The 27917-nt window shown below is 37.0% G+C and overlaps 1 long non-coding RNA gene across 1 annotated transcript; it reads right to left on the bottom strand.

The window, feature by feature from the left end:
• On the bottom strand, positions 1 to 27535 carry LOC116964107. The gene is made up of 3 exons (XR_004408555.2): positions 27301 to 27535; positions 3717 to 3820; positions 1 to 569 (listed from the first exon to the last, which is right to left on the bottom strand). It is a non-coding gene; the product is annotated as an uncharacterized LOC116964107 (long non-coding RNA).
• Positions 27536 to 27917: the final 382 nt, after the last annotated feature.

The following is a 27917-nucleotide window of genomic DNA, read 5'->3' on the forward strand; positions in this document are numbered from 1 at the left end:
GGTAGCCAAGCATAAATCTGGAGTAATCTGACTGCTCTTGAGAGCATAACTACATATTTATGCTCATATGTCTAACAGTTCAATCTGTCCCCAAGCTTTAGTAACTAGTAAACTGCTTCTGTTCAGGTTTTTTCCCATTACCTTTATAATCTGGTGTACGAAATCCAAAAATATGGGAGTTATTTTGATGTTTTAGATGATGATCTATTTTATTTCTGAAGGCATTGAAAAAGGAATTTACCATATTAAGAAAACAAAAGCTTCTCTACATCAATGATTCCATTGTTATATTTTCTAAAGCAAAATGAAGTCTTCAAGAACTTGAGAAGATCTAGTAAAAACCGGGAATATTTTTTTCTTAAGGTTAACATTTGACGAATATGTTTATCACCTTCTGTTTCAAAGAGCATTCTGTTAGCTTGATATTTTAAACTGAAACATTGACTCTGAAATGACTGTCCAAATACTGAAAATTGTCTGTGCCGGGGCGGTAGGAGTCTGATTGTAAGATCTGTTCCTTTACAGACAGACTCATACTGAATGTGTAGCCAGCATCCAGCTTGTTGTGCCTGCCACCAGAACACATATAACAAATAAACATGGCAGAAAGTGTACAGGAAGAAATTCTTAAACACTGAGTGATTCCTCCAGAACTCATTATTTTAATAATGAACACAGCCCACCCATGACAGGCACAATACCGAATTTTTATGCAAATGTATTCATCAGTTCTGGAACTACTCTAGCCCTAAAAATTGAATTAACAATATTCATCAAGAGGCATAATACATTTGCACACACCAAAAAAGAGAGGAGGTGCTTTGGCTAGAATGTTAAAGATACAGTTTATGGTTGACAATGTCCTTCTATAAGCAAGAACAACACCATAGCAACAGTTGCTGTTGCTACTGTTTAGGTATAATGTTAAAGTTTGAGTACAAAAAGTACTGGATGAATGTGAAAAATAATACATTGAATAATTTAATAAATAACAATATTATACATTTAACATCATTCATCATTGATGAAACTCTAAAAATGTGTGGACAGACACACTGAAATGTTATATTTATATTTCTAAAGATACTCCACCAACAAAAACGGTGAATCCTAATAGAAGCATTGTAGGGAATTACATTAATTATGCAAGGTTATAAAATAAGTTTGACTCTTAAAGTGTCCCTGTAGGACCTACCTGTTATGAAGAGAAAGTCTGAATGGCTCCACTATGGTCAGTAGGGATGTGAAAAACAAACTTACTGTTTGTCAGCTTATCCCAGGGGTTTGGAGAATATATTTCCAAATCTTTTTAATAAGAGACACTCAGGCAGAACTGCAGCACTTAAACAAATAACCTGACTTGTAGCTAGGAAAGGATAATAATGTCTATTTTTAGTCTGACTTAAGGTTCATACAAACACAAGCCACATAGTTATGACACAGACAAGGGGATGTGCTGCCTTCTTTGGAGACCTTCACAGATGGATGCACAGAGGAAAGAGATAACTATGTGTCTGCCACATTGTGCAGTTCTACCAGCATCAACTGTCCATTCTTGGCATCCATTCATTTCCCAAAAAGGACTTCTTCTTTTATCCCTCCCCTTCTAGTTTTGTCTGACTGAAGCCAGTCTAAGACAACAAATTTGCCAAAAGGCTCTAGGAATTATGCAGCCATGGAGTGGACAAGACTGGCAAGCCAACATGGAACCAGCCCAGAGGAAAACAAAAACAAACAAACAAACAAAACAACACTTGGTTTTCACTCAGACCAGTGAGTCAGTCATATTCAAACTGCTTGTGTTGGATGACTAATGTCAGAGCAAGAGACAGGGTAGGAACACATGCCAAGACTAGAAGAGGATGAGACTGCTTGTTCAGCCTCATAAACTGACATGTCCCTTTAGGAAACCACATCAGCCATCCCACTGTTTCATACTTGTCCTTCAGGTGGATGAAGATAAAATGTCCCTTCTGTAGCAGTGGCAAGAGAATGCACATTGCGTTTTTCTGTGAGAGCTAAGCAGCTCTTTTGGTTAGAGAGCTTATTTTTATTCTTTTTAAGCAGATTATTTATATATATATATAAAAAAAAACAAAAAAAAAAAACCAAAAAAACAAACAAACAACATCCCAACATTTTCAGGATAGCTAAACTAGTTGGAAATTTTGGTTGAATTTCACAGATGTTTTAAAATGTCCAAATAATTAACTTTAAAATAAAAGTTACTTGTTTCCCTATATTCTAAATGTTTTATTTGGTAGCACTTGGTGGAGATCGGAGTGAAGGCAAAAAAAAAAAAAAAAAAGCTAAGGAAATTAAAACATATTCACCAAAATTATAGGAGGCAGATTCAATATTTCTCTTTTTCATGTGAGGATCTGAAGCCATATCTCCTCAAAAATGACCTAGCTACAATATTGTAAGGTATTCTAGAGAGGTTTGTTCACAGTCTCTCCCACTGATTCTGTTCCATTTTGCATGGACTACTTAAATATTCATTAAGCCAGAGAGAAGGAAAATGACTCGGTATTAAAGCACTTTCCTGGAAGGTGACAAATCTTGGCTCATATCCATGTTTTGATTCAGAGCAGAAGTTGGAATCAAGGTCTCCCCTTTCTCAGAAATGTATCCTAACCAAGTTGTGTTTACTCTTTTTTTATTGTCTTAGAGAATATTTATCCTCTACGATGTGGAAGAGAGTCAGTGAAGGGTGTTGCACACAGAACACAGGATAACATGGTAGTTAAGTCATTCTGGAAGGTGTAAATTTAGATCTCCACAGGGAGGGGCTCTGAAGATGAGATGAAATGGACAAATTCATCAGCTAGAGGGCATGCAATCACAGTGCAACTAGCCTTTCCCCTGTCACATTTTCAATTTTGTAATTATACCCACAGATGCTGTTTTGAGCCTTACGTAAGAGTTCAGCCCCACAGCAGAAAACAATAAATCTTGTTCTGATGGTAGAGAGGAAAAAAAGAGCACAGATTGTTATGCTGTAGCTTGAGTCTCCAGTGCCACAAGAAATCTTAGACTTGAATTTTATCTCACAGTGTTCGGATTTCTGGGGAAATGAGTGGTAGAAGCAGTCCACAAAAAAGGCCCCCTTTCTCTTCAAGTCCTATCAAGTAGTAAAATTGTTAATAATCTACATTTATGTTAATCTATGGTAAATGTTAACATAGTAGTGTTGTTAAAAACTGGCTCTGTGTGCCACCAGCAACTGTGATGGCAAAACTGAGACACCACTCTGGGACATACATGTTAGTCAGAGACTATTGAAGGATAAAAGAGAAGATTACTTGCCATGGCTACCATATCCCTGAAAGCTGAAATAATCCTTTAGAAAAAAATATACCAGTATATCAGCTGATATAGGAAATGAGATCTTCTGTTTTTCCTTCAGTATCTTCCTTCAGGAGAAAGATAAAACTAGAAGGATATCTTGAACATGAATGCATTATTTTACATGTTTATAATCTGAAATATCAATTATTTCATTTGTTTAAGTTGCAGTTAGTACAGTTTCATTACTATTTCAGATGTCCCAGATAATCCTGCCTGAAAAATAATATAAGATCCCTTAGAAACCTTTAAAAAATAAAAAAACACACCTGGGGCATTGCTCTTTGAAATACTATCTACTTATCTGGAGGAATAGAAAGTCACATTTCATGGCTTTCAGTCTAAAACACCAGGTTACAGCACAATACCTGAGAGTAAGAAGCTTTATGTTCTTCACCTTGCATCAGTGCATAAACTTGAAAGGCAAGAACTCACCAATGTCATCAGAAGGCACATTTCAGACCTGGCCTGTCTGCAGAGAAGAAGGGAAAGTGAGGTCAGTCATGCAGAAAACACCAAACACAAACAGATTCCCAGTGACCTCCCAACCTCCATCCTCAAGCACCAGAACATTTTTTGAGTCCTTCAAACCTTGTAAGAGATTCGTGAGTTGAAACTAAGACTACATACCAACTGCACCACGGTCTTTACAATGAGAACCACAGGAAGAAGGACAGCAATTAGACTGGTCTGTGAATCTGCATATATATAAAAGAAAATCTTTGTCTTTCATTAGTGTAGAAAACTTTCTTTCCCTTCCTAGTTTTTTTACATTTGTTGTTTGTAATCTGGTGGAATTTTTTAGGTGCTTTTGGTTGTCTTTGGAAGAAAACAAAAGGAAGGATTTTTGTATCATGAATTTTAAGAGCTTTTTTTTGATATGCTCAAGAATAGAATCTCTGGAATGTTAGACAAATTCTCCTTCTCTCATATTTCACTTGAAGAAGAAGTATACTCAGACCACTGTAAATTGATATTGTACTTACCATATTAATGACATATGATAAAAAGATTCATTATCAAAAATAACTGCTGACTCCCATCCATTGTAAGATCAGAAACAACAGATCTGATGAAATCTTCCTTCTATCTGCTGCATGTGAACAATAATATACACCCATGGAGAGATTGATTCTATATTGTCTGTGCAACTAATCCAAAGTCCCTGGAATGCAGACTTATCGTACTTGCACAGCAGACTTCTTCTTTCTACATTAAGTATAAAAGGTATGCCTTAAATGGCTATGCTTGCCCTCATGTGTTACACAGATTTTTATTTTTTTTAAGCATAAAAAAATAATTTTGTCATCAGCAGGCAGAGCCTGCAGAAAATGAGAATTACAGCAATTTTAGACTTTCTAATGCTGACATGAACTCTCAGTCGAAACCTTCTGAACTCTGTTAATGAGTTGGAAAAAGTTGCATTGCACTTCCACTACTCTAACATTACACCATTGAGGTTCCACTGAGGTTGCATCTTGCTGAGGGTTCAAAAGACTCTAGAGGCCAGCTGGAACTCTGCTAAATGCATATCATCAGAGAAAAGTTGTACAAAAGTTGCCTTAGAACATTAATGTGTTGCAGTGAGTTCCAAACATAAACTAAATTAAAGGCAATTTTAAATAATTCATCTAAATAGGAAAATAACATCTAGTTTTAGAATTCCTCATCTTCTTTTGGAAAACAGATTCAGGAGAAAAAGACACATAGAATTATAAATGCTGAAACACTAATTGATTTCAATTAAATGCAATCTCAATATCCTCTTGGAACTATGTAAAACAAACTTTAACTTTAGGTATTGTGTTCATAAAGTAAGCTCAATGTTAGTGAATTAATCTAGTATTAGTTTAAAAGACAAGAGTCTTGACAACCACGTATACAGTGACAGGCCATGAAGATCCATTACTGATCATATTGAAAGGTAGACTGGCATTTCTGAATTATATTGAAGTCACCTTAGAAGCTACTTACCAGACAAAGAACTCACCAAAAAATAGTTATTTTGGCAAAGAGCAGTGAAACTTATCCATTTATTTTACTCTCTAACTTACGTAATTAACAGTTCTAAAGTTCTGTTATCTACATGTTTTTGAAAATCTCATCCATTACCTACACAATATGGACTTTTGTAAGCTTTTAAACATTTTTCTCACAATTTATGAGCCCAAATATAAAATATAACACCATATATTGTATATATCCACACAAGTAAAAATAAAGGATTTGGGCTTAGTTTTTTCAAAGCAAATAATTCACTGATATCCAAATAGAATGTGGATTTGCAGAGGTGAATGGGATGGGATTAGTCTTGTCTGTCTATCTATCTATCTATCTATCTATCTATCTATCTATCTATCTATCTATCTATCTATCTATCTATCTATTTATAATGGGGGTGTTTAGTAATCAAAGCATGTAACCATGCTTTAAAAAAGCTCTCCAAATGTGGACTTGTCAACTTTATTTTCTGTTGGGGAGCACAGACGAAAAAGGGAGGATGTTTCGGCCAGCTCCATTAGTCAATGGGAACACCACATGCCATTATGACTACCCTCATGAGCCCAGGAAAAAGCAACAGCTGTAACAGCACCAGCTTCAAACTCCAGTGGCAGTTGTGTGCTTAAGGACAACCACAGCTCCAGCAGCTCCAGCCTGGGTGTTTGTGGGGAGAGATGGAGCTGGTCTGGGTGACATCTGCAGATGTGGTGGGAGCTGGTAAAGAGGAGGATCTGCAACCAGTTCTTTCTTTACGCTTCAAAGGTCAAAAGTAATGTCAACAAAACAGGGAAAGCTGCAAGGTCCAGGTGAAAGACTTCTGTCTTGCTACTTATTTCATATTAACCACTTATATACATTATAAGTAAACACTTCATCACATTTGGACTCTGATCTTTTTTACTGTCACTATAACTGAGATACTAAAGCTAAGCTTGCCTGGCAACTGAAGTCAGCAGTAGTCATGGTAGCAGCCCACTATCATTTAGGAAGTGATCCCAGGTCACAGTTCAAGATACCAGCCAGAACAGTGCAGAGATGCTTGAATTACTACTGCTTAGGACTTGTCTGCTCTATGAAAGAAAAAAAAAAAAAAACATATATTGGGCTTTAATGTCAAGTAATCACAACCAAAGAACAGATATTCAACTGTGTCTATACCCAAACTTGTTTCTGAAATGACAATTTCATGGTTGCATATTTTTTTTAATATCTAGCTACTAATATCTACATTAGCTGCTACATAGCTCCTGATAATATAAAAATTAAGGGTCTCTGAAAAATGAGACTACCTGTTGCATGGGTTCAGCTTCATCAGCATTATAATCTTCAAATTTTCAGTCTTCATATACAGTCTTAGGACACAAGTTGACATTATAGGGGAATATATAAAAAAATTCAGTGTGCAAAACATTTTAAATAAACCCTTCTCTCTGATTAACACTAATAAGGACTCAGCTCTCAAATTTCAGGCATTGTCCTTCAAGAAAGATGTGGACTAGCTGAGCAGAATCCTTAGGAGAGCAATGAAGAAGTCAGAAAGCCATGATCTATAAAGAAATGTTGAAGGGTTATTTAAATTAAAGCATACAGAAGAGGCATGCAACATTGTTCAAATACACAAAAGACTGCTGAAAGGAGAAATAAAGTAATTGACTGTGCCAGTTGTGGATAGTGCAAGAAAGAATTGGTTTGCATTAGCATGAAAATTTAGATTAGATACTAGCTAAGTTTTTCTGATGTTAAGCGCAGTGTAGCGATAGAATAGATCAACCCAGGGAAGCTGTTGAAGCTCTGGCCCTGGAGATCCTTGGGAACTGCTTAGACAAACACCTGACAAGAATGATCAAGACCCAGTCACCCTTGCCATGGAGCAGAAGAACCCGTGGAGGATCTTTTGATGTCCTAGCTGGTTCTGGGCCGAGATGCCCATGCCTCTGCACAACAGGCTTGGTAGGAAATGCAAGCTTAGTTGTCATGTTTAAATTCAGTTGTGATGATTATATGTAATTTATGGATTACTGGCTCTGCTCAAAGACATAGCTTGAAAACAAATGTGTATCTTTTCTGTATTGGTCAACATGTGTGATTGTGATCAATAGGAAAAAACCATAATATTTCATCTGTTAATCTGTTTTATATCTTAGAGTTGGTGATTCATATCTGCTCACTTTTGACATCTAAAGTTAGTTGTCTGGTATAAGGCTTCTTCTTTAAGATGCAAGACATCTCTTCAGGTGAATTCACCCCATTCTTACAGCCTAAATTAAACAAGGTGGTTTGTTTACTATGTGTGTCTCTCTCTTGTGGCAACACAGGAAACCTTATCAACTAGAAAACTCTTTCTGTGGATTGCCAAGATAAGCCTTGAAGTAAATGAGGAGATTTTAAAAAGAACAAATAGCAATCCTAGCATGGAAATGGCAATCTGCATTTCAGCTCATATTGCACTACTGATTAAATAGCACCAGTGTAAATGCTCAGATCTATTTTAAGGGTCATGCTGAGAGGGTGCTACTTCTTCTATATATTTAGGTATATTTACAATGTTTTACAGTTTGGCAGGGATTGTCTGAAGTACATTATAATGTTAAGAAATAGTATACTCAAATCAGCTGGACTGCTGAAAGAGGGCATTACAGAGGGCAGACATGTAAACCAACTTCTCCCTAAGACCGATGTATGATTGCTTCTTCAACTCTGGGGCTGTATTCAAAAGCCCAACCTTCCTGCTTTGCCACTCCATTTCCCTCTGCAATATGATACTTCAGTGTGCCTTCTACTAATGGAAAATGCAACACCTGATTTCTGATGTCAATATTTCATAACAAAATTAAGCCAATCTATATTTGAATCCAATTAATTTTTAAAATAAATAAAAACTCCATATGGTAGTCCCTATAAATTCTCTGGGACCTCTTGGACCCAATACCAGTAAGGAGGTTTCTAATTGGTCTTTATGAATAAAGAAGACATATCCTTATATATGTTAGGTTTTTATTATAGTGCTGTAATATTAGTAGCCTTACTGTATTAGTAACCTTACTTCAAAGCAGAATACATAATTTTAAAAAATAAATTGGTACAAGTTATGTTTAGTGGTGTGGATATTATGTAAATCAATTTTCATTGTGTGAGAATGTGCACAAACACACGCAAATCCTTCTTTCCTAAGTTATAACTGATAATATATATAATATACAATTAACATAATTACTTTCCCTAGCGAATGGATAAATAGAATATATTTCTTAGTTTTTCACACAGCTTTGGAAAGTTATCATAAATGCTGTTAAATAAAATTTAGTTTTGGTTTGGATGCTCTAATATCTTCCATGATGTGAGCACTAAATAAATTCCAAAATCAAAACACAACACATCAGGGAGCTGCAGTTGATAGGTGAAATCTGCTTAGTACCTGATATGTTAATTAACAACATTTTAAGTGTGCCCCTGTCACTGAATACCAGACATACTTTGCTTCTACCCCAGACATACTGTGCTTCTGCCATTCTAGAAATGGGCAGGTGAAACAAGAAGACACAGAAAGTAACTGCAATTTAGTGATGTGTGTGAACCTTTCCTTTTCCTGAAAAGTTGTCTTGTCTTTGGAACAAGTTCATCATCTTGGTTAGACATTCAGCAGCATCACCCCAAATCCTGTGTTTGCAGATAGACTAGCTGTCCCAGAAAGGACTAAATCACAAAATTTAAAAAAAAAAAAAAAACCACAATAGATCAGAGACAAAGCTGCATAACACAATAAGAAGAATACATATATCTAACAAAAATGAGACTAACTTTCTTTTCCATTTTTACTATATGAAAATCTGGCATCTATTATAGTCTAGCCATTTGTCCTGGTTTTGTTTGGGATAGAGTTAATTTTATTCCTGGTAGCTGTTACATTGTGCACTTCAGATTCAGTAGGAGAATAATGTTGATAATACACTGATGTTTTAGCTGTTGCTAAGTAGTGTTTATCCTAAGTCAAGGACTCTGCCATGCTCTGCCAGCAGGGAGGTGCACAAGAAACTGGCAGGGAGTATGGCCAGCACAGCTGACCCAGACTAGCCAAAGTGATATTCTATACCATAAGACATCATGCTCAATATATAAACTGGAGGGAGTTGCCCAGGAGGGGCCAATCATGGCTGGGGAACTGTCTGGGCATTGGTCAACAGGTGGTGAACAATTGCACTGTGCATCACTTGTCTTTCTTGGGTTTTATTTCTCTCTCTGTTATCTTCATTACTATTGCTATCGCTATTGCTATTACCATTACCATTACTATTACTATTAATTACTATTAATTACTATTGCTATTACTATTGTTATTGCTATTACTATTGTTATTATTTTTATTATAATTTATTTAAATTATTGAACTGTACTTTTCTCAACCCACAGGTTTTACTTTTTTTTTCTATTCTTCTCTCCATCCCCCTGGGTGTAGGGAGGAGTGAGTGAGCTGCTGTGTGGTGTTTGGTTGCCAGCTGGGGTTAAACCACACCACCATTCAGGACCCCTCTGTGAGACAGGTGGGATTAAGGCATCTATGGAGGACAATATGTTTGCTGACTTGAAATGGACCTTACGAGACTGATGATTTGCTTAAACTGGGCACTTAACTTTTAGATAGCAAAGGTTATGGAAAGGGAACCGCATAATAAATGAGAGAGAGGCATTCAGTGAACAATAGTCTTAAATTAATGCTAGGAACGTGGTTTTAGTTGGAGAGAAGCCAATCAAACACATAGTTTACAATATATTTTTATATGTTCAAACCTCCCCACGGATTTATCATTTGTTTTTATAATTATTTAGCTCTGAGTAGTCCTACTTCAACATGCATTTTTTTAATTCAGACCAAGTCCCTGCTTTGAGAAATCCACAGTAATTATTCCCCAGGACAATATTTCTGCAGTGCTGGAGATGTATTTTCACTATCTTGTTGTTTGCACGCTTCTGTTTATGTTCACATTTGTTCAGAGCAGCAGCACAGCCCGCATGCTCTCAGGAGCAGACAAAGATGAGCACGTGCCAGTCGCTGGGAAGGCTTCAGAGAGGTCAGGTAGAATTTGCTGTGAGAGCATCTCTCCCGTACGCAGCACTCTGTAACCCTTCCCAAGACACAACACAGTGTATCCTTCTTTGTGTGTTCACTCATGTCTGCTGAACAGATCCAGATAGTATTTTGAAATGCATCATGCTCCCTATCCCTTTGTTCCCTCATCCAGCATTCCTTTTAAATTAATATGTCTTTCCTCCTTCTTCTTGTCATTCTTTCCAATTGGCAGGTCCTTCTGCTATTGTCAGCCTGCAGAATATTATCCCTGAGATGAAAGAAAACCTATGAAAGCCTATGAAACCTTATCTGAGGAGAAACAGCAATACTGCAAGGTCTGAATCATCATTCAGAACTGTGGGGAATGGGGAAAAATTTACATACATATGGATATGATGTTTCAGTAAATTAGTACGATGTTAGCACTAAGAGAGTTAGTACAGAGAATAAATAACAAAATTAAAAATATATTTGCTGTCTCCCTCTATCATTTCCATGTGCTGTTCACAGTAACAATGCTTCTAGCCCCACAGGCTGCAATGCCATGCAGTTTGAGAAGAACATTGATTAAAAGGGATGTGACCATGGTGCACAGGTGACCTCAAGGAGAGCATGCTAAAAACTCTGAACCTCTTTCTAACACTAAAAAAGACATGGAGATGTCAGAGCTTTCAGACCTTTCCCCTAGATAAGGCTTGAGAAGTTTTAAGCGCAATGGTTAGAGGCAATTATTTGGACTTCCAGTGACTACTTCTACTTCCCTTGAGTGTTACATTGATTTTAAGGAAAATCCTCAAGGATTAAGTTCTATGCGCCAAGTGTACAACCTGACTCTGCTGCACTGCAGCAACTAGCAATTACAGAGCGCAACACGGTCAATGGACAAACAATCAAAATGTGTAAGAAACTTTTGTCTGGATGATAAAATACAACATTCAGGTAACTCTCCAGGGAATAGTGTGGGTTATAGTCTAATAAAATGGGAAAAGTCAGCTTTACATTTTTTTTTTTTTCCCTAATGCTCTGCAGTAGCCTCGCAGCAGGAACAAAAAGCAAAGACTCCAGTTCCTATTAAAAACCAATGGCAAAAGCAGACCTTTAGCTGGCACCCAGCAGTTATTGGGCTACAGAATGTCAGCTGCAGCAGCTGGGCAGGAACTGGAGCAGAAGACAATAAAGTGTTGATGGAGATGGAGGGCAGTTTGCTATCATCCACCACTGTAAGAGAGACAAACTTTTTTTGATGGAAGTCATCAAAACTGAACAAAATCTCCCTCGGACTCCAGTCTTTTTTCCATAGAATGTGAAGGTGAAGCGTCTAGTTGCATGCCCAGTTGGGCACCTAACACACTATAAGTGAATTTCATGCACAATAAGTTTTGATCAGGATTTTGGCAGACATGCATAGTGTACTACCATTCAGAATGCATGCAGCAAAAGAGAAAAAGGAAAAAGGATTGTTTAGAAAGGGCAAAGCCAGTGAAATTTTTCTCCTGGCTCTGGTATGCAGCCTGTGCACACCTTGTCTTAAATAGGAACCCCTCCAGGGAGACAATGAACTCACAATATCTCCCCAACAATGGATACTTTCAGTGGTGGAAAAGAGAGTAGGGAAGGAAGGACAGAGTCAAACTAGAATTGTCCTGCAGGTTTCTTCATCCACTGTGGGACAGTGAAAATTGTTCCAGGGAGAAAATTATGAGGACTTAAAATGGAAAGTCATTCTGTGCAGGATTTCTGAGCTTGTGAATCTCATAACCTCCATTCTACTTCATTCCCAAAGTGAAATGAATCACCATGGCAAAAATGGAATTAAATCTTATCAGGGTATAATCCTGCCATGAACAGTGAATCAACATCCATTTCACGTGGCACTTCATCCCTTTGATAGGCAATGGATGCAATAGTACTGACTGTCTCACAGAATGTCGGAGTTTCCCACCACCCAGCAGATTCACCACTGTATCATTGCAGCTCAGGTGGGCTCACCAGAGGTTTGAACTACTTTTCCTTGCTGCATAGAAAGATAGTTAACTACTTGTGCCCCTGAAAACTTCCACCCATTACTTCCAGCTCAGAATTTCCATTTTCTCAGAAATGGCCATGTTTTGCTTTGGTGTAAAATTTTTATTTTAATTTCTGACCAAACACAAGTATGAAAACCAGGAAAATTGAGAAAATGTTTTCAAGTGGAAGATGCCATTAAAATGAACATGCTGGTGAATTTTTTTTTTTTTTTTTGTAAAATAAAAATGTTCAAGACAAAGCATTCCAGATAGTTCTTCTAACCTGACCACTGCTCCAGGGATCTATAAACACACTTGTCCTGAGCTGGTCTCTTGCAGTGCTTCTGGACTACACAATACTGACATCTACAATTTCTAGTAGGTCAGCGGGTTTCCTTTAAATTAATTTACATAATGTTTTTTTCCACCACTTATATTTTTGCATGCGTATAAACAGAGCAAATACACTAATGAGTTCCAATTCTGGATTATATGCTCAAAATATAACAAACCCCATCCACAAATTTTCCATCCTGTATTTTTTTTTTATATAAATATTCAAATTATGTGCACACAGTACACAATTACTTAATTGCTCATAACAAAATTTAAGTGTATATTTTGCAATTTGTTCAGCATAGTAAGAATATAATTAAAGGCATAGTTGATAATAATTTAAAACTTTGAGTGAGCTGAAAATTGATGGCATGTTGTTTGTATTGCAATTTGATTCCATTTTAGAAAGAAACACTGTAAAGTGTTATTGCTAAACAGAGGACATAAGTTTTGTGCATTTATCATTGGCCACTGTTCTTTGTAAAACTGTTGTGCTTTAAGGATGTTTGTTTTTTCTTTTTTCAGGTCACAGAATTGGTACTGTTATATAGCATATGGAGTTAAATATTTTATCACACTTTTCTTTTTAAATGTATAAAGTCTTATTTTAGAATATCATTCGCTCTCCATTGGCATAACCTTCCTCTCTACTTCATATTTACTGACCAGCTGTTCATTAGCATTACCAAAATACCTAGGTATATTTAATTGGGTTAGAGTGTTTAGTAATTTGGAGGACATTACAATTTTCTGCATCTATCTGGCGGCATCCAAAATAGACTTGACTTTTAGCAGTGCTGAAACAGTCATCTGAAGCATGCTCGTGGTTAGGAATATAAAGTCACAAGTCACTTAGCAAATGTAGAAAAAATTACTGTATCTGGCCACTGCATGTTCATACAAAGTACAATTTGGTGAACAACACAGATTAAAAAGAGGAGTTTGGAATGCAAAAGGTTGGACTTCTAGATTGCAATGGAAATCTAAGGTATATCACTGGGATTTCAGCTTGGTGTCCATACATGATTTAGTGCTTTACCCTAGTTATACAACAACAGTTTGGCTTCAGGTGGGAAGGATTGTTACTATCACTCAAGTGATCGAAGAATATTAGATATGAATATAAATTCATTTTTATCCAGTAATAATATGATGATTGCAACAATGGAGCATGTGTTATAAGATTCACTAATAAATTTGAAAATATGACTTGAATGAATATTGAAAAATATTGCTTCATTCAAACACATTTCAGCCTCTCTGGTCAAAATATGACTGTATTTCTTACTAGATTATGATTTTCTTATTTGTGAGATTTCTACTCTGTGTTTTGACTAACCTACCATAGCCAAGATAAAACAAAAAAAGTAAAAGCTTTCAAACTTAAGACCTGGGGTTTACTTAATTTTATTAAGCATAAAAAACAAGTTATATTTATTCACATTTTTTTGAAAGCTCCCACATTATATCTCACTAGGACAGGCTTTCCTCTCTACAGAGAAATTTCTGAAATACCAACCAATAACATGTGGACCCTCAGGGTTCATCTTGCCTTTAGTCCATGTTTATATGTTTGGTGTTCATAACAGGAAAATATCAGAAAGATTATGAGATCTCACATTTAACGAAAGAAATATTAGAAGTCTTTTTCTTCTGTTTTTAGGTTAAAGTTTCCCAACATGCAAACATAACCAAATTATTTTACTGAATAGTTCTGATAGCTGTTGGATTTTATATATGTCAGTAAATGTTCATTAAACACCTTCAGAATACGATGAAACACATTTGTGTAGAGGATTGGAGAGATAATTATACACTTTAAACACAAACTGCGAACACAGTGGTAATTACTTGCCTTCGCAGGTTTCCATTCAGTGACGGTGAGAGTATATATTTACCTGATAATGGTATGTTACCTCAAGTTTTCATTGGCTAATGCATGGGGACATTTCTGGGAGCTTTCTTGTCCCCAGTTTATATCCTAAGGCTCTTAACAATAATCTATACCAACCCTTTCAAAATATGTATATGCTTTTGCAGACTGGGGAGGGAGGTTCAATGCCAAAGGACAAAGGGTTCTCCCTGGCATTTGCATTAAAAATGAGATTCACAGTTTCTTCTAATTACACAGTTTATCAGAAGTGCTAGTTCCAGTTGTTAAAACTTGGTTTCATTTTCACACTGATATTCCTCATCTCTGTTGGTTAATACAGCTTTCTTCTTTCATAAATGTAGATTCCAAATTAGGCTGTATGTTCTTATCTGCTCATGGGAAACTAGCATGCGGTACAATTTTCCAGTTTTTTGGAAGCTAGCAAGATCCCTACTGAGTTGTGTAGGCTAAAGTAGCATATTTAGCCAATCAAAGAGAAATATAAAAGGCCGAACACACCAACGCACTCTGATTCTTTCTGGCACACAAGATTAATATTATATGCAACATTTATTTCATGGAATCATAGAATGGTTTGGGTTGGAAGGGACCTTAAAGATCACCTAGCTCCAACCCCCCTGCCCCGGGCAGGGACACCTTCCCCCAGCCCAGGTTGCTCCCAGCCCCGTCCAACCTGGCCTTGAACCCTTCCAGGGAGGGGGCAGCCACAGCTGCTCTGGGCAACCTGTGCCCGAGTCTCACTGCCCTCACAGTAAATAATTTCTTCCTTATGTCTAATCTAAACCTTCCCTCTTTTAGTTTAAAACCATGACCCCTTGTTGTATCACTACAATCCCTGATGAAAAGTCTCTCTCCATCTTTCCTGTAGCCCCCTTTAAGTACTGCAAGGCCACTATAAGGTCTCCCTGGAGCCTTCTCTTCTCCAGGCTGAACAACCCCAACTCTCTCAGCCTGGCCTCATAAGGGAGGAGATCCAGCCCACTGATCATCTTTGTGGCCCTCCTCTGGACCTGCTCAAGCAGGTCCATGTCTTTTTTACACTGGGGACCCTAGAGCTAAACACAGTACTCTAGGTATTTGTGAATGCCCAAAGCATATTTAGAAGAAAAATATTTTCCTCTTATATTTTAAAAGCTGAGTAGAATTCTGTGTTCTTATAAGTACATCAAAACTGAATTTGTCTAGTGAGCTTCTGAGAACACAAAGGTTTACATGTGAGTAGAAGGGATGAAGGACATGGCTCAGTTGTACAAAATGTTGTCTAGTGACTTTTTGTTTAGGATACCATTAGGCTTCTAAGACATCCAGAAAGCAGGGACAACCCAAGGCCTTTGAGACATTTGCATATGTCTGAAGTTGTAGCTACAGATGTCTGGACAGTTACATTCAGGCACTGGATTTAACCCAAGATTTCCCAAGAGCATAAACTATGGTGTATATAGAGATCAGATTTGAAGCTAAGAGGTGATAGACCCTCATGTAACAAAAGCCACATTCAATATCCTATGTCATGTATTTATTGTCACGTTAACCTGGATTCACATTCACAATGTCCACCTGTTGTTTCTCATTCGTGATTGCCTCTGGCACAAACCAACAGGTTCTTCAGAAATCTGTGAGCACTTCCCATTTGTTCTTTGTTTATATTTGTCCCAGAATGATCCTCTTGGACATACAGGCTACAACTAGTAAATTGGATGTTTCCCCCAAACCATTCTTCACCAGTGAAGCTAGAGAACAGCCAGGTGGCCCAGAGTGGACCATGTCCACAACAATTAAATGTTATCACTCTCCAGAAGCATGAATTAATCCAAACAACCAAATGGCAATGGTGCTTGACTTGTGATAACGCCCGGACTATGTCAGAAACTGAGGAGTCCCTAGTTGGTGAGGACAAAAGCATGCTATGGGGGCATCTAAGCCCTTTTGCAGCATGTACAATCCCATTCCAGTACCTGGGAAACCCTGGCTCAGGTACTGTTCAATTTACTGGTACACAGAGACGGTTATGGTTTCTGAAGGAATTAATGAGATTTACCATCTAGTCACAAAAGGGCAGTTCAGCTGCACCTGGTCAGGTATATAAGGCCTTTCTGGTCTGTAGGAAAGAGTCGTATGGGCACCGTCTTTGTTCTGGCCTCTTCTTCACAATACATCAGAGGGAGAATATGTTCTCCAAATCGTACTTTGAAAACCATCAGCCAACAGAAATGTAACAATAGAGGAATACTGTCTGAGTTTTACTTGGTCTGTGAGAATTTTTGCTGAGAAAATAAAGTCTGGGTGTCATGGTGAGCATGCTTAGGTTGGGCAGTCGAGCAAGCTGCAAGAGGAGTTGCTGACACCACAATTTCTAAGGAAAGGAACCAGAGAAGTCCACCCCCTTGACTCAGAAACTTGTTAGCAGACACCCTTGGGAATCTGCCCCACATCTGAACATCTTCTTTTTTGTCTTCTGTTCAAAAGGCCTTAGGGAATGATGCTGGGAATCATTATTCTGGTGTGGCACAACCTTTTGCACAGAGATTCACAGATGGCCTTTTACATCTGAAAGTTTTGTGCCTGCAACCAGTTGTTGTGATCCTGGAGGACACACTGCTGATGCCTTTTTGCCAGAACATCATGGGGATAAAAGGACATAGTAAGTAAGTATGGCTGTGCCACAGCCACGACTCATCTGCCATGGCTGATGCAGAAATACAACCAATTAATTTCAGGCCTGAAATGAGCACTATTACCCACAAGTGGCAGGATAGCACTGAGGAACTGCTTTTTTCCCTTTCCCGTGGTGCACAGGCTTACACAGAAAAGAAAGATGCCCTCAAACCTGCCCTCCTGCTTCTGACCACACTCCCCCTGCACCTTGCAGCAAAAGGCAGCAAGTTCAGCAGAGAAGCTGAGGAAGCCATGGGTACCATGGCAAGCCAGGGTCACCAGTAGCACAGACAGGCTGGGACCAGTGTGGACGGCAAGACAGCTGATGAGCCTGAGTTTGTTCCAGTCAAAGTGTAACATTTCTGGAATTAATTGAAGACATAGGTACATATAAAAAGTGGTACATATTGATATGGGTGTGCGGTCACAACAAAGGTGACAATTTCTAGCTCCGATAACATATTGATTCATGACTGAAGCTTGTATGGTAGTAGGACCAAGAAAATTAATCTGCAATATAGCAGAAGGCTATGATTTCTGAAGCAGCTAGATGTAAAATGAAAACTGATTAGTAGCCTGAAAAGAGTGGCTAAACAAACTACCAGATAAAATAATTGAACTGAGACTCCAGAAGTACAGAAATGCTGGCACGACTGAGAAGTTTCAGAATAGCTCAGAAGAGCCAAATGTGTTTTAAATAAGCAAGGCAGACCAAAAGCATCCAGAAATCATGCCAGCAGCAGCTTAATAAGTAATATATTAAGTCAGGGAGGGCTGTTAGGAGAAGCATTGCCTTCACCAAGCACATGTGAAAAGTAGATGTGACCGGTCCTTACAGAGGCACGTGCTAAAAGTAGACCAGTCTATAACAGTTATTGTGCAAGCACCAATGCGCCCCATCCAGTTGACCCCCACCAATCATTATTATGCAATTTGGCAAAGAAGATGACCCAGCAAAGACTGGAATGGTACAATTTAACAGCAGTTAAATGGAAAAAAAAAAAAAAAAAAACAAGCAAAAATACAGGCAGCCGAGAAAGACCATTTTAAAATGTTAACATACAGATTACAAAAATGTCAGCCTTCAATAATAAAATGTTCCATAATATAAGAGTCACTGTTGATATAATTAATACTTATGAAATTTTCCTATAAACATGAGACATAAACTTCTGGGGTAGAGGAGTACTTAAGGTGTTAAAACAAGATATATTACTTTATTCTCAGATTAAAAACTGAATTATCTTATAAACTATTCTGTCATATATTAATAACACAGGGAGAATTGGGGTGCCCACGTGATCTATGTTCTGATTTCTTTATGAGACAGTTTTGGACAATTTTAAATAAACAAGTTATTGTATGTGCAAAAAGAGTAACATTGACATTCACAGAAATCTATGGAAAAATGGAACAATAGGAACAAAAAGCATTAAAACCAAATTGTCAGTGAAATCACAAGGTCAAAGTCACTGACATAATTAGGTTATTTAATAACTGTTAGATCAGACAAAAAGAAATCCTGATGTTTTCAGAACCCAGCACCAACTATTTTTAAATAACTATTCAACTGTAATGGCACCCTTGGAAACAATTACAGAAAAGTGACATTCTCTAGGAAAAGACACACAATATGCTGCAACTGAGAACATCCCCAAAGAGCTGAATGTTCCAAGCAAAATAGGAAATATTCTGTGACAACCTTTCAGAAGTGACATTACATCAATTTGACCCACCTGAAGGTAACCACAAGCAATGACATTTCTATCTGTGTGCTTTGTTTTCCTGCTTTAATATGGTTGAACATAGGAGGTTCCTACCCCAGGTAGCAATGCAGCCTTGATACACAGATGAGGTTTTCATAAAAATATGTATATCTAAGTACAGAAGCTGCTAGAATGCTTTGTGAATAATAAATTATTTTTTTTCCATGAAGATAATTTGACAGTATTGGAAGATGTACGCAAGCTGGAAATGAGATTAAAGTAAATTGAAAAGGTGAGGGAGGATTCTAATATATTTCCAGTTAATTTTTAAGGCAGGGGAATTGACCTCAATTACCACTTTTTATTTTTCATTACAATCCTCTAAACAGCAAAAATATGCGTTCTTCTCAAACTGCAACAGGACTCCCACTGATGTAACACAAGGAAAAAATAGCAATTCAGAGGTAAAAAAACTGAACGTTTTTTTTTTTTTGTTTGGTCTGGTTTGTTTTTTAAATTATCATGTGCTACTTATTCAGCAGCTTCTAGTACTGTTTGGCGGGGAAAATATGGTGATGTTTTAGAATTGTCACTTAAAATCATTGTCTGTGTTACATACTTTGTTCCTTTCCCTACATTTCCCCCTATCTTCTCTTTCAATTCTATCCATCTTTTTTTATTTTTTCCTTCTACTTACTTCTGTCATTCTTCCTAACATAATTACAGTCTTCATTCTACGCTCTATAAAAATGATTTGGCATTAACTTAGTTAATGTTTGCAGTAATGGCAGCTCTAGCTCACAGAATACTCAAAAGAAAATTTCTGAGTAAGTTTATGCTTGTGTTTCTGTGTGCCTGTGCCCATAACACAACAAGAAAACTTTATTGTACAAAAGAAGATCAGCATAACTTATTCATAACCTAAGTAATAGTAACAAGACAAGAACATCAGAGAAAATGGAAAAATTGCCCAATGTCATACAAAGGACTGTGTAATTATCCGGTGTGTCTTTCTGGGCTCAGCCTAGGCTGATACGTGCCCACCTGTGAATTTGGGATGATCAGTGACATCCCAGGTGACAGTTACCATACAAACACAAGAGTTCAAGAATTAGGAAGCAAATTTAAGTGTTATTAAATATGTATATGTCTGTAGAGACGTGCTACATACTGTAACAAGTCTATACCAGGTTTGCGGTAACCTCTGTTGCATTATGCCACTACCACATCCCACTATTGAGACAGAAAGACAAAAAAAAGGTGTTGGAGATGGTTGGGATGGTCCCCACTGTAGATCAGCAAGAAACCTTGGTTTCTACTCAGTTTCTTTTATAATGATCCAATGAGATGTTGAAGGAACAGTGAATTTCTACCCTCAAATCATTGCCTCGTGATTACAGGCTTAAGGAGACCATATTGCATGAGTTACACTTAGGTCACATTCGGAAATTTTTCTTCCTAATCCTAAACAGAAATATTGATTACTGCACAATATGAAGGTGGTATGTGGATCACAAATAATCCACTCAAGTAGAAGATGAATCTGATGCTATCTAATTGAAAGTTTTAAAGAAAATGTCAGCTTCCTGTGGAATAGACTCATTGGAAGGTAATGTCTTCATGGGACTGTGAAGAGGAGAAAGACCCTCTTGTCTCTGTCTAGTACCTCATAACAACAGTGATAAGAGCAGCTAATCTTCATTGTTTTCTAAACGTCCTCTGGCTGTTGAAATGGTTTGGCAGCTTCTATGCAGTTCATTATGCCCAAGTTATGAATATTCACAATGTGCTCACTGGATCACTCATCCCTTTACTGAAGAATAGTTTTGCAGATTCATATTCCCTCTGTCTCAGCAAGCTACTCTGTAAATAATGGTGGATTGTGCACTGGAAGCCTGCGCTTGCACTAGTTATATGATTCCTGTTTTGTGGCCAGTCATTCCATTAGTGATTAGTCATTCATCCAACCATTCACTGAACTGGCACAAGCAAATGCTTAGGTAGATCCTCTTGTGGTTCCTTGGGCTAGCCTAACAGACAGATAGTGGGCAAACAGGAAAGAGAGATGTGGAATATGCATTAGCTCTGTATCCATGGCTTCTGTAATTTTTAATCAGGTGTTCTCTGTCAGAAATACAGACACATGATAACCAGTCACAAGACTCTCCCTTTCCTATTGATCTGAAGTAATGCTAAATATTGAACTGTGAGTGTTTGTTCCTGGCTAAAGTTTTATTAATAAATTCCAGCACATGGAAGAAGTATGAGGTTGGTAACTGTGGTCTTGCTTGAAAAATATCAGAACAGGCTTTTCTCCCTATGATACTTTTGTGTTGTGAAGCACTTCTTACTCAGATCCGGTCAAAGCACTCAGAGAGATTAAACTTGGTGACTGGAACTGAGCTATATTCAAACACCCACTAGAAGCAGTATGTGAAAGGTGTGTGGTATTAAGTACACAATTTTTCACATTACTCACAGAATTCATCCCAAGCTAAAAGAGGGGAGCCCATAATTATCAAGAACAATGCTTGGACTTATGCACAGAAGTAATGAAACAATTTATAAAATGGTAGGAACATACAATCAAGGCCAACAATGTGTAGCATAATGCTTCTAGAAATTAGAACACAAGGAGGGAGAAAAAGGGTAAATATAAGGATGGACAGCTACTGGAAATAGCCATATCTAAACAAACAAGGATGCTAAAGGTCATTCTGAGTATGACATTTGGCTAAACTCAAAGAGCTAGTTGAGTAGCAGGAGTCATCACAGAACTTTTAGTCTATAAAAGGCTTTTCAAAATTTATTTCTATTGTTTAAACAGGTTCTTGTGTCAGCTTTGATCTTTCTAATACATCAATAATGCTTTGAAGCCAGTTGTTATTTTACAGACAGCTTCAAGGTCCTATAAAGACCTTTTCTATAATTGAGTTTACCTATGAACAAATGTGGTAAAGGTGTCAAATTTGAGAGCTTCAGATGAAGGCTAGTACCCTACTGTGAATATTTTCCTAGAGGAAACTTGAGGTTTTGAAAGACAAATAATTATTGATACGAAATTTATTTAGAAGCATATTAAGCAAGTCAATTCAGTATTGGATTGGTAGGAGGTAAAATCTGGATGCCATCTATTACACAAGAAAGGCACAGATCTCCTGTAAGGTTAATAGCATCTGTCAGTTTCATATAGGTCTCTCAGATACCCTGCATCCTAAAAAATGGCACTGGACACCTATTTTTAAGGACTCACATTTCTTGATCACACTCATGTCTTTTCACATTGGTTCTCTACTCTCTAAAATCCATTTCAAAGAAAAACTTTTGTTTTCATCCCAGAGTTTGCTCTACATTAGCAAGGTTTTTCATTACACTATAGAACAAAAGACACATAAAATAAAACAAAAATGAAACTTATCACAATCCTAGAAACTGGCCTCTCTCACTGATAATGCTCAAATAATGCTTGGCTTAACTTGCATGGCTTGGACCTGAAGAAGCAGAGAGATCAGTTGGACAAGTGCAATGCTGTATGTAGTATTAAAAAATAAACTCAGTAAAAATCAACTAGTAAACTTTGGCAGTAAAGAAAAATTCCAAAATGGAGTTGAGACACAGCATTTACTTATTTATTTGTAGCAGTGACACAGAAAACCTATGACTGCCAACTGTTCCCTTCTGTGATAAGGGTAAGCCACAGTGTAGACAGGTAACAAAAAAATATATCGTCTATTTGATATGTGACAACTCAAGGTCCCTGTTCAATGAAGCCCTTAAACATCTATTTAATTAAAGTCTCATTGATTTAAAGATCCTTTATGTTAAGCAGGTGGGTTAGTGCTTTGCTGATTCATTAGATGATAAAGTAGTTTCAGTCAATACAAATGTTTTAGGGGAGCAATTACATCTCTTTAGGCAGACAGGAGCAAAAGAAGAAATATAACTAGAGCTAATGAAATAAAATAAAGCTAGACGCATTGAAATAATAAATAAGACATATATTTTTAAATTGAGGGTCATTACACACTGGCACCAGAATATTTGGCTTCTCCCTTTTTAAAGTTATCATGTCAAGACAAAAGAAGATGAAATTCTATTTAATTTTACCTCATCTGTAATGCTGCACACAGTCTCATAGGTCTTTCTGGTATTAAAATATATACATTATATTCTTTGACACTGATACATTATAAACCTGTACATTATATCCCTTAATTCAAAGTTCATGATTTAGTTCTGAGATCTTTGGAATAAAGCTTCTTTTTAAGACACCATAACTGTCCAAAATGTTATTGATAAATACTGAATATTTCTCTTAAAAATTAAAAATTACATGGTCGTGTTAAGTATTCAATTTAGTATTCTACACTTACAAAGGTAGTGGCATATGAACTATCCAGTGAGTGTATGGAATCAACAGAACTCCAAGCATTTGCAAACACAGACCGTGCAGTTCTGCCTGTAAGTGGTAAAATGGTGAACTTACGGGTCAGATATTTTGCCTACCTTTTAGTCTGGAACAAACCATAGTATTTTGCAAAAGCATTTTGGTTCAGGGTTATTTGTTTTTCAGTATGTATCATACACTAGTAATGTTGTAGCTATGGCTGCAAGTAATGCTAATGCTAAGCTGTTTTTTACTTATATCTCTTCATCTGGAATTGTCTCACTATCAGTAGAAGTAACACCTTGGAAAGCTTGTACAGAATTTTATATTTCAAAAACATTTGTGGGAATGGAAGTCTTCATTTTACTTTCTGCTGGTGTTGGATTGTCTCTGATAACTTTAAAGTTTAGAAGACTATTCCATCCATTTCCCTATATCGTAAATTGTTCCACCTTTTTTTTTTTTTATTATTTTTTTTTATCCACTACTCCACCCAGAGTTATCTTTTCCCTTAGCCTTGTTTACAAAATTCATTCTGGTGTAACAACAGCAGAAGCATGCACATGAAAAGGAAGATGTAGCGGTAGCCACCTCCATAACCTGTATATGTAAAGAACAAGGTATACATAGCCCGCTTTAATCAGAAGTCAGTCCTATTTCTTTTAGTACTTGCTTAATATTCTTGCATTGAACCTACCCTACACTAGGTATTGTGTTTATTCACTACACAATATGCAAATGAACTACCTTAATACCTACAATTAGATGTAAGCTCAAGCAATGAGAGGATGTGAGGATCTAAGATGCTGCAAGCTTCCCATTAATGTGTTTTTTTATGCAAAGTGGCAAAATATGCTCAACTCCACAAAACCAGATAACGCCTCTAGGATAATAGCATGCCTGAATGCACCCCAACAGAAAAAGTAAAGGAGCAATAGGAAAAGAGAAGAACTGTTCAGACAAGGAAAGTGACAAACAAGCAATTCAATCTGCAAAAGTGGAAAAAAATAAAAAAAAAAAAGAAAGAAATATAAAATGCTATGATGTAATCTGAAACTTTTAAATACATAACTAAATCAGGAGAAAGTTAAGGTTCATCACAACAATAATCATGTTTCTGAAGATATATTAGAGAGTATTATAATAAAAACTACACTGTCTTAGATTAGCAGTTTAATGATCTTTGTCATACTTTTATTTCAGTATCTCAAGACAAATGGATCTGATAAAGAATTATGAGCTCAGTAATTGCTCAGGACCTAAGATGCTTGAAAGATTTCTTTACTCAGTGATGTGGTTTCAACATCGTTACTAGTAGAGAACGTATTCTGCATTGTCCTCTCCCAAGAGTTCCTAAGTCTGGGGAACTGAGCAGCTTCAGAGTTACAGCACCTGAGATTTGTCAGTGCTATTTTCATCTACAAATGAATTTGTATTTTTTATCTGTTGATACTTCTTTAAACAGAAGGAAAAGAAAACTTTCATCTTTTCCATCTAAAGTTCAAATATTGATAATAAAAAGAACATTTCTTCTTATTGCATCAAGATTTTTTTTCCCATCATTGTTACTATTGAACATTTCAAATATATTTATTTAAACAAGAAATTCTCGTTCATGCAGATCAAGTTAGAAACAGCAACCGGAACAGAAAATCAATTGGGGAAAAGAGCAATACTTTGGCAAAGGGAAGAAAGAGATTGCTAAATATTTTTGCTGTCAGTTGTCTTGCTTGTCACTTTCCTACCTCCAGGATAAAACCTGAGAGAGAAATTCTAGGCATCAGCTCCCATCTTCTTATCTTAAAAATGTTTTGACATATTTATCATTTAGGAAATAATGGAAAAAAAAAATAAGCAAAAAAACCTCTCACCACCTTATATATATATATATATATATTTCCCCACCCCCCCCCCCCGTGGGATTCAGGAAGAACATTACAGAAAATGCTGAACTGCTGTAGCTATTGTACTTCACAGAAATATATGTCCAGGCAACAACACTGGAAAAGTGTAGTTAGCATATGTGATAACTTTAAATACAACTCTTCACAAAGTAAGTGACTGCCTCTGTAGCAGATTGCTTGAAGAAAGCTTTTTCCTCAGTACCTGGGCACTGGCAGTGCTCACCACTGCCCCCTCCCAGTTTCCCTAAACCATGCTGTCAACACAAAATTCAATTTTTCTGCCACTCGTGATGAGGGCAAAAAAACCCTTTTTTTGTCACCCAAAGGGTGACAAAATTTAATTTTTCACATATTTCCAAGAAGGGTTAGGTCTGCCTTACCATGCCTGTTTACAAATGGGAGTAAATAAACTCCCAACACATATTTACTGTTGCAAAAACTCCTTGTGGATTTACTCTGACTCCAATTATCAGTCTGGTGTAAAGTCCAACAACTACAGGATCCAGGAGTTCTTTCACACAGTTTTCTCTACAGAGAAAGCTAGATGCTGTACCAAACAATAGTATAGAATAATCATTGACACAACAGAAAGAACAACTGAGATTACACCCTTTATTTACATGTCAATAGACTTTTGAGGAGGAAAATGAGGGCTAACATCTCCAAAGATTAAGATCCAGATCAAAATTTCTGAGTACTTTTCATAAACATTAAATGTTAATATTTAGATTTTATTTTTTCGCTAGTTGTTTCAGATTCAAATTTGAATACAAATATTCTTAATCTTATGTTATTAAATCATATTTTCCCTAGATCGTAGAAGCAGAGTTCCTTCAAATTGTTACTGCTATATTAATGCTTTTCAATACATTTTATTTTATAACTTCATTTGTTTTTTCTAAATTTGAACACATTCAGATTATTCAGGATTAATTTAATTCTGACACATTTCAAAAGATTCGTTAATTCTGATTCTTGAACATCTGGCAATAAAATTACTAAATCAAACAAGATTTGTTAGTTCAACTCTTCAGACATTAGCATTCAAACAGAAGTGAAATCCAATAAACACAAATTTAAAATGACTGCCGGCACTCTGAAACCAAAATGTTCTTTTATCAATGAAGTTAGATTCAGTGCCTGAAACTACCTTTTTTCTGAGCTCCTCCATGAGCTTTGGGGATTTTTACAGTAACAATTCTGTTTTAAAATTCTATCTTTGTTGTAACATGAAAGATCTACAGAAGCTGCAAATGAAAATCTGATTACTATCCATCTATGCAAGGAACCAGAAAAGATTGATTATGATTAGAACAATTCCAAGCATAGTTTAAAGCATCAAGAAAAAACCTTTTACTTAAACAATTATTTTAAATCTTATTTTCCCTTCTCACTGCAAATATGTTAATATAATTATGTGATTATGTCGCATGGATTTATTCAAATCCTTAGCTTTTGTACAGTCTAACGATTGAAAATGATGAACAACTAAATTATAGGCAGCTGATCAATTTGTGATTTATGTCAAGTTCCATTTGAAATTGGAGTTGCATTCTTACCCTGAAAAGTGTTTTTCATTAATCAGAACAGATTTAAGACCAAAAGCTTGGTTGCTAACTAAGAATGTATTCCCCATAATTAAGTAATGTAACTGATTTCTTCTAGTTTATTTGCAATTCAAGATTTTAAAGGTACTAGATCCTACTTCTTGTACCTCATTTTATTCATATATTTGGAAGTTTCTGCCTTTCTAAGTCAATTTGAGAGCTGCTTTCAAAGACAAATTAATTAAACAGAAATGAGGAAGAGTAACAGCTGCAAAAAAGAACATTGTTGTCAATACCAAATATAATAATTCAACAAGCTCTTCTTTTAACTCCTGGTTGGTTGTCACAATAACTGGTCCAGGCTTTAAAGTGCCTTTTTACATTTACAGACAATTCTGAAATGTTAAAGTCTGCATTGCCTTGATTCCTATACTCAATGTCAACAGCATACCTGGCTCGAACTATCTGTGACTATGATGTTCGCAGCATCCACAGCTTAACACAACACAGGTCCTCTGCATGCTCCAAGCTTGTCTACCTGAAGATGAAGTCAGCTGGAACTGGACTTGAATCAGAGGCTTAGCTAGCATGGGGACAGCGTGGATGAACAGGGAGCCTGGGTTTGAGCCTGGGTTCCCTTTGCCACAAACATAAAATAAGTAGCTGAGGCTTTTGTCATAGGCACATAATTATCACGGGCAGTTCATCTGCAACACAAATTCATTATACCATGAACAGCAGGACACAGCCTGGCTCTCTACAGACCCCAGCTCAGCACTGAATGCAGCTATCTTGCTTCCACTGCCAGCTGTGGTTGACAAGCAGTATTGCCGTGTTTGCCCAGAGCAGAGCCCATTCCAATAAACCTCAAAGATCAGTGCTGGCTCTGTGCCACAGCACGGGATGGGATTGGCTTTCACGCTGCCCCAGATCCGCTGGAGAAAACTGTACGCAGGCAGCCCCATAAGGCTCTCTGCAGAGAGCCAGCTCTCATCCTGCGAGGCTGACGCTGAGCTGGAGCTGGAGCACTGGGTACCTCCGGGCTGCCCTGGGCAGAGCCCTGTGGCT

Source organism: Tyto alba, unplaced genomic scaffold (genome assembly GCF_018691265.1).
Source record: "Tyto alba isolate M040663 unplaced genomic scaffold, T.alba_DEE_v4.0 Super-Scaffold_40, whole genome shotgun sequence".
NCBI classification, from domain to species: Eukaryota; Metazoa; Chordata; class Aves; order Strigiformes; family Tytonidae; genus Tyto; species Tyto alba.